Source organism: Schistocerca gregaria, chromosome 5 (assembly GCF_023897955.1).
Source record: "Schistocerca gregaria isolate iqSchGreg1 chromosome 5, iqSchGreg1.2, whole genome shotgun sequence".
Lineage (NCBI taxonomy): Eukaryota > Metazoa > Arthropoda > Insecta > Orthoptera > Acrididae > Schistocerca > Schistocerca gregaria.
In genome coordinates this window covers 123,445,521-123,454,661 of record NC_064924.1, presented here as the reverse complement: position 1 = coordinate 123,454,661, position 9,141 = coordinate 123,445,521, and positions in this window count along the sequence as shown.

The following is a 9,141-nucleotide window of genomic DNA, read 5'->3' as shown; positions in this document are numbered from 1 at the left end:
GCAGTCTTAGAACTGTGAGGATGTAGACCTGGAATTCATCTTCATTTACACTACACAGGAAGACACCATTTTGTAATGACAGGTGGTATCGCATTTGATAAAACATATGCAGCTGATGATCTACAGTACTTTTAGCAGCCAGTCAGTTCTTGTCGGCTTTCGTACTTTAGACAAGGTTTAATAAGCACTCAGTGCTTGACCTGTAATGTGTGCCATCCACTGAAAATTTATATAGTTTTCTGTAGTTTTGTGTATGATTTGATCCACACTGTCATCTTCATGTGATGTCAGAGCTTGCCTCATTGGAAGTGATGACAATGTATTGGAATTCACATGCTTACTCATAAGCTTGTAATATATTGCATAATTATAAGAGCTGTCGAACAGACACTATTGTCATGTCTGCTTAGTGTCTGAACATCCCCACCCCCTCCCATGAGATATTAGTTTTTTAGACTAACTATGTTATAGTAGCAGTTTGTGATCAGTAACTAAATAGAATATTGTTCCATATAAACATATAGGAGTTATTTTTTACAAGAGCTTTAGGAGTATTCTTTCATATTGCCACAAATGTTTTATGCACAAATGAAATTGTGTATTTTGATCTGTCTGATCTCAGAGCAGTTCTGGCACACAGTGCATAATGTGGGGTAACTGTCACTACTACTAATGCCTTTCCAAATATGTAAGTGGCAGGACATGGTGCTGATCATAGTTTTCTTTTATGTTACTATTGAAATACCTTTTCGCATGCCTCCGGCAATATGAATGCTACCATTTTGCCAACAAAGCCCTGCGTGAAAACTTCAAAAATTGATACAGAGTCAATGAAGTATCCATTCTACATTTGGGAGTGCAATTTTATGAAACCAGAGTTGTTTATTACATCTAGAATTAAAGCATGAATGACTTGATCTACATTTTATTACAAAGTCTTCCAGAAAATGCATGTCTAGACAATAAGTGAGAAGAGAGAAATTTACACCTCCACTACAATATTAGGGAATTTGTGCTGTAAAAGGAGATGAATACAAGGAAAATGTATTGAAGAGTTATGATCCATTCTTTGTCACTTGATTATTGTTGCCTCAGATTATTTTATACATTACCAGTTTGTAACAAAGAAAGTGTGGCTGTCGTTCCACTCTGGCATGGGGCTATGCCGGGACAGCCCTTACGTTGCTAGTCTGACAAATATTAAGTTATTTAATTATTGAAATATCTCTCTCATTGTGTGTGCTCACCCATGGTCATTCAGTGTGTCTTCTTCAAGAACACTGTGTGTACACCTTTGGGCATGTTCCATATATCATAAGTGTACATCTGAGGATTTTGTGGTCCCAGCGAACAACAAAAGCATAGGCAGACTGGGCAGAATGTATGTACTGATATTGAGTTTTAAGAATCAAGAATATGAAATGTATTGTGACATGTTACATAATTAAATTTTTATCTTGTTTTCATGAATGCTATATAAGTTCCAAAAATAAACATAAAACAAAAATATAATTTGTGAACTATGTCTCACAGCTAAAACATATTATTTATTCATGTGTTTAAGAGAAAATGAGTGATATTTATCTTTGTATTAAGAAAGGAAATAAGTATCTACATGAAATGCAGCGAACATGTGAAACAAAACTTTAACTAGTGCTACATTTTAGCAATTTCCTCGACGAAAAGAAAAACTACTGTAAGTGTGAAACGGAGTTGTGTTGGACGTACATGTAGTGATGTGTTTGGAAATATTCAAGGCGTATTGGTAAGCTGCATGTCTTGCAGAATGTGGTTATTTATTTTTTCACATTTTTGCAAGCATAAGTAGCATTCTGCCATTGGGTCATGCTTTTGTAGCATGGCTGCACCTTTTCCTGGTAACCTTCTTCTGCCACACACAATCTTTCAGCAAGTATTTAGGGTTGCAACTGGAAGGTCTTGGCAAGTTTGGATCCAACTTAGGATACATGAGTGCCTCAACTAGAGTTTCTTTGAAGTCACTGATGCCCATTTTCTTATTGTTTATTTTATTGTTCAAATGGAGCATTTACAATAGATATAGAAGTAACGAAATATAAGACAAGTTTCTTGTACCATTTGACACTTCTGTGCACATGGGACATATGAGGTCATCTGATCTGAGAGCTTGATAAAGGCCTTCACTTTGTTTTAGTCAATGACTGTAGTGGGCTTGCTTTTTTTTCTTTTCTTTTTTGGATTACTTGGGACATTGTGTCATCATGTTTAGTACTAAGCTTTAGCACATCTTTTTTATCCTTCCAGTTCAGGGCAAAATTTTTGTCTTCATTCTGTTGGGCTAGAACACCCTCTTTTTTCCATTTTGCATTGACCACACAGAGAGATTATTCTTTTGATTTGCATGTAACCTGCCTATCAAGTGTCTCTGTTGCTGAATTAGTGTTTTAGATAGCGAAAAACTACTTGAATAGTGAAATATAACCTCTCCTAACAGAAAGCTTGAAAACCCTAATCCCATATTTATGTCTATCATTAGGGATGTATTTTTGAAAGTAAATACGACCACAGGCAGATACTTGCTTACGTATATACAGATCACTTCTTCTGGAGTATAGGATTCCCTGATTTCTTCCACACAATATGCAAAAATTGAGAGGTATTAAAGAACATGTCTTCTGGATCTCTCTTTGGATAATTATTTTTTGAATTTCATTTTCTTATATTCTTTTTGTGGACTAGCAGTGCCTCAATTTGGAACTCTGCATGTTAGGACTGCCGTCAAACCATTTTTGTAGCCTTTGATCTGGAGTTCCAGTTGCAGCAACATTTTGCACAGAAAACCTGTTGGTCACTTCAACTAACAGCAACATAATATTGTGACCTATGAAGTGTTCAGAGTAAGAGATATGAGGTAGCCCTTGAAACTTTTGGAATGCATTTGGATGAACACCAATACTTGGAGAGGAGAAAGTAAAATTCTGTCCCCTCCTGCAGCTTTCCATTTGTTCCAGTTTGAAAGATTCACAAGCAGAATGTCATCATTAGGCTCAGGATTGGTTAATAAAGCATTACATTCATATTCATTACCATCATCATCCTCAGAACTTGAACTGAAACTGTCATCGGCCAAAATATTTCAGTCTTCAACTGAATGAAAGCCTTTGGCATCATCTTTAGAAAGATAAACCAGCTTTTCAGCTATTTCTGTATCAGTGAAACCTCTGATAGTCATTTTTGTCCAAAATCTGAAATGAAATAAATGTGTTAAACTGTAAAACGAAATGCTCATGGGTGGTCATTTGGCTCCATGAGACAAAATTACTTCCATGGACCTTGCGATCACACCTAGGCATGAAAACAAATACATGCAAAATATAATAACATGGTCAGAATAACTATGGATATCACAAATGATAAAAAATAATAGGTTCAAATGAAAAATGTGTACGTTTTTGGTCCCACATATCCGATAACAATGCAGCAAGGCATTCAATGTCTTACATATTGCAGGGACTAACACCAATCAGCCCCGAACACTATGGATATGGGGATGGCCAAAAATATGGAAACAGCAAAAAGACAACACATTACCATGCCTAATACTGTGTAGGAATCCTGTTGGCATCCAAAACAGCTTCCAGTCATCTGGGAATGGATAAATACAGATCCTTTATGGTTTCCAAAGGAATCTTATAATTTTCTTCATGCACAACAGTGGCAAATTCAGGTAACAACATTGCAGATGGATAGTGATCATGCATCCTTCTCAACAAACTAGAATACAAAGGCTTAACAACAATAAGGTCTGGCGACTGTGGAGGCCAGGGGAGATTTGGCAGTTCATCCTCGTGCTCACAAAACCAGTCCTGGATGATGTGAGCTGTGTGAACGGGGGTCCTGTCGTCATTGAATGCAGCATTACCATTGGGGAACAAACATTGTACCATGCGGTCCATTGACCTGATCAGCCAAAATGGTCACATAATTGTTGGTGGTAATGCAACCTTGCAGAGTAAACATGTGGATGGAATAACATGATATGGCTGTCCAGTTCATCATCGAACTCTTGTCGTGTTTCATTCCTGAGACATATATCCAGCCAGAAGTTGGAAACAGTGTGAAACAGGACTCATGCAACTAAATGATTTTCTTCCACTGCTCCACAGTCCAGGTTCTATAGCTTCAGCACCACAAACTTTTGCGTCATTGATGAGTGATTTAATTCCCATTGTGACTTAGCGGAGTATGTTTTTCCACTTTCCCTGTGCGCGGTACAAATCTTCGATCTGATGCCTCTTCAAACACCGAGCACTTAGGCTACTTTGGTTACAGAAGTACACACCATACAAGCACCAACAATTTGACCAAGATGGAATTCACTTAGGTCTGATCACTATTCTGACAATGGCTGACACTTGCAACATGTTGAGGACATTGTACAGGCACTGTTTGTGGTCAAATGTGACAGTCCCACGTGCAGGCTAGGCTAGCATCTGCATTTATGACCGACCATGCATTTCCCACACTTTTTCCATATTTTTGTTCAATCGCTGTACATCATTTTAATTTATCTTCACACTGCCACCCTTTTCCCACCCTCATTCCCCATTACTACTGATGAAATAGTATTGAGATGCTCAGGAATCAGCCTAGGACCCCAGACAACGTAAATAAGTGACGTATACTCTGTCCAAAAGCCCTTGTGGGTCCATCAGTGCTGGCTGACCAACGTGTCATTTTTCACCAATCACGTCATTGTGTGGGTTCAGTACACCGCTCTTCCAGCTGTTGACAGTTTCCCTGACCTCGAGCCACTACTAGTCTGTAATGTAGCTCCTTAGTTGAAATCATGTGTCTGAGTGTGCAGCATTCCAGTCCTTCCACCTAGGATTCCTTCCACCTAAGACTCCTAGCAGTACTGGGATACGAACTCAGGTCCTCCACATGTGAGACAGAGGCACCGGCCGGTCAGCTACAAAGGCGGACCGAAAAATAAGGATTCCAAAATGATATTGATTGTATTAGATTATTTTTACACTGACTTCTTCCACCACACCCCCAATACTAGCGTCGCTAGGCGTATGTCAAACCACAGGTTTTTTTTTTTCAGGTAGTAAACCATGTGAGTATCAAGTGCCGCTAGGCAGTGCACATTATCCTGCACCAAACTAACGAGTTTAAACTCAAAGCACATGAAATTTTTGCGTTAACTACACTCCTGGAAATTGAAATAAGAACACCGTGAATTCATTGTCCCAGGAAGGGGAAACTTTATTGACTCATTCCTGGGGTCAGATACATCACATGATCACACTGACAGAACCACAGGCACATAGACACAGGCAACAGAGCATGCACAATGTCGGCACTAGTACAGTGTATATCCACCTTTCGCAGCAATGCAGGCTGCTATTCTCCCATGGAGACGATCGTAGAGATGCTGGATGTAGTCCTGTGGAACGGCTTGCCATGCCATTTCCACCTGGCGCCTCAGTTGGACCAGCGTTCGTGCTGGACGTTCAGACCGCGTGAGACGACGCTTCATCCAGTCCCAAACATGCTCAATGGGGGACAGATCCGGAGATCTTGCTGGCCAGGGTAGTTGACTTACACCTTCTAGAGCACGTTGGGTGGCACGGGATACATGCGGACGTGCATTGTCCTGTTGGAACAGCAAGGTCCCTTGTCGGTCTAGGAATGGTAGAACGATGGGTTCGATGACGGTTTGGATGTACCGTGCACTATTCAGTGTCCCCTCGACGATCACCAGAGGTGTACGGCCAGTGTAGGAGATCGCTCCCCACACCATGATGCCGGCTGTTGGCCCTGTGTGCCTCGGTCGTATGCAGTCCTGATTGTGGCGCTCACCTGCACGGCGCCAAACACGCATACGACCATCATTGGCACCAAGGCAGAAGCGACTCTCATCGCTGAAGACGACACGTCTCCATTCGTCCCTCCACTCACGCCTGTCGCGACACCACTGGAGGCGGGCTGCACGATGTTGGGGCGTGAGCGGAAGACGGCCTGACGGTGTGCGGGACCGTAGCCCAGCTTCATGGAGACGGTTGCGAATGGTCCTCGCCGATACCCCAGGAGCAACAGTGTCCCTAATTTGCTGGGAAGTGGCGGTGCGGTCCCCTACGGCACTGCGTAGGATCCTACGGTCTTGGCGTGCATCCGTGCGTCGCTGCGGTCCGGTCCCAGGTCGACGGGCACGTGCACCTTCCGCCGACCACTGGCGACAACATCGATGTACTGTGGAGACCTCACACTCCACGTGTTGAGCAATTCGGCGGTACGTCCACCCGGCCTCCTGCATGCCCACTATACGCCGTCGCTCAAAGTCCGTCAACTGCACATACGGTTCACGTCCACGCTGTCGCGGCATGCTACCAGTGTTAAAGACTGCGATGGAGCTCCGTATGCCACGGCAAACTGGCTGACACTGACGGCGGCGGTGCACAAATGCTGCGCAGCTAGCGCCATTCGACGGCCAACACCGCGGTTCCTGGTGTGTCCGCTGTGCCGTGCGTGTGATCATTGCTTGTACAGCCCTCTCGCAGTGTCCGGAGCAAGTATGGTGGGTCTGACACACCGGTGTCAATGTGTTCTTTTTTCCATTTCCAGGAGTGTATAATGCGAAAAATTCGCAAAAATGGTCGTTTTTAGCTACATTACGTGAAATCGGCTAGTCTTACGAAATGTCACGGAATTGTGAATTTTTCCCACTCCCAAGTAAATCTGAGGGCAACGGTTTATTAATTCTGCGTTGACAACTGATAGTTATTGATTGCTGAAATTGGATTAGGACTTTTCTCTCAAATGCTTACAATCTTAAAATAACACTTCGCCACCCGCATAAGGGCTATCGCTCTAGATCACTAGATGTCACATCAAATGAAACACTCTCTCCAACGAATTGCTTTCCAGTAGCAGTTTTAGTCGCCGACATGACGTTTTCTGATGCTATCACGCAAAGTATCGAACAAAAAAAGGTGCATTTTTGTGCTGTTATTGGCGGATAGAAGCAAACCGAGTGAGCGCGAAGCTGATTTTACGTATTTGTGAAGCTACAGCGCCGTACACTGATTTTCATATTTATGCTTGCGTACTACGAAAATATGGAGTTTAACTGGCGCATCATATTAAATATCTCTCAATTCCATATCGTCTTCGGGGTTTTTTTGTGCAAAAACATCGCGAAATCTGATATCACTGGATAAAACCTTGCCTGTATGCCAAATTGAGTGTTTGAAGATTTCATCATTGTTGTAGAAAAAAGAATTTTGTCGTGATTAAACAAACAAGCATGTGAGACAAATGAAGCGACAAATATTTCTGGCAGAGTTGAAAAGAGCACTGAAATGCACTGGATTGCACCTTCAAATTGTGGTAACAGTTTTTGTAGCTCCAGATCCATGTAAAAACTGTGCTCACTGCTCTAGTTTCTCGTTTTAGTCATGGGATGACGATGACTTCTCATACTGCTAAGATGGCAAAGAGTCCGTTATGTGTACCGGTACCTGAAGTAGCAGGTCTCAGTCGTGTTATATATCCTGAAGGGTTAAAAAAACCTTCATAATTTAGCTGAAAATCGACCTTTCGTACGAGCAAGATATGTGGAAATTGTGTGGTACCTGTTGTGTTGAAGGAAGTTTGTCTTTAGTGTTCAAATTTAGTCTGCGGCCGGCTGTTTTCATGCCACATTGAGCTGTTGGGTCAGCGGCGTAATGTCTCGGAAGAGAATACTTTCTTTTGAAAATTTTCAACAATGTATGGTCTTCTTGAATTGATAAATATACAAGGCTACTACATTCGTTTTTAGAATCCTGTATTTCATAAATTATTACATGTACAAGTATAACTGATGCATGAATAGAAGTAAGAAAAAGAGTTTTTGTGTGTTGGAATATGTGAGATGTTTATGTGCTACAGCAGTGCAGCGTACATTCAGAAGGAATTATGGAAAAGAACAACCATTTAAACAGACGTCTATGTACTGGTATCGGCAGTTTAGGGACACAAGTTGTGCCTGTAAACAGAAAAGTACCGGTTGACCAAGTGTGCCAGATGCAACAATGGAGAAGGTGAGAAAAAGTTTAGTACTCTAAAGAAATCACGAAAGCTGCGAATTTTGAATACCGCAGCAAACTATGTGAATGACTTTTTAACGGAGGTTGCATTACAAATTAACAATTAAATCTGGAAGATTATGGCCAGCACCTTCTTGCTTTGCTGTCTTTTTGAATGAATCATTGGATTTCGAGGAATGGTCTATACTAGTCGGCTTTGACCAGTGACCTAGGAAATATGTGACAAACGCCCTAAATAAGATGGCGACTATGCCGTGATGTTACGGGCGATTTTTCCAAACGGCGTAAGATTCAGAGCAATCTGTCACCACAACCGCGTTTATTTAGATTCACATTCGGTGGCTTCGCCAACTGTCAGTCAACTGTTACCTTGCAACCTAATCTAGTCGTCCTTGGTCTAACCTACGGATAAATCTGTCACCACAACAAGTTTCCTTTGCTTTCACTTGCATTGGCTTCGTGAACTTACAACAAAATTGTAAATACAGTGAAGTCCAGAAAAATGTAGACACTCCTTGATAGTCAATATTAATGATACAAAATTACATACAGTTACAATTCTTGCAGGGGGAAGGTGATTTTATGTGGCCCCCATTAGCAGGCAAAAACGTGGATGCCGCTGAACTGTTGACCGAACTAAACTTCGTTTTTCAAGGTCCCTCTTACGAAGAGCTCTTGAGGTGTAAGGTCTGGAGACGGTGGAGGGTACTTAACAAATCCTCTTCGGCCTATCCTTTGCTCACATAGATTTTCATCCAAGTAGGCTCTGACATCTCGGTGGAAGTGAGGCGGAGCGCCATCTTGCAGTTGCGGTTTATCTTCAAAGAAGAATACACTAATCAAATCGTGCGATGACAGACCACACCACACTTTAACACCTGGTAAATTAAAATGTTTGACCACGTGAATGTAAGGATTTTCAGGGGTCCAGTACATGTGTTGGTGGCAGTGTGGCGCCGCTCTGACCAATCACTGCAAACCGTTCATCCACGCAAAGCACGCCTTCAAACCATTCACAGTACTCCATCCTTCGATCTGGGCAGTGTGGCGCTGCATCAGACCAATC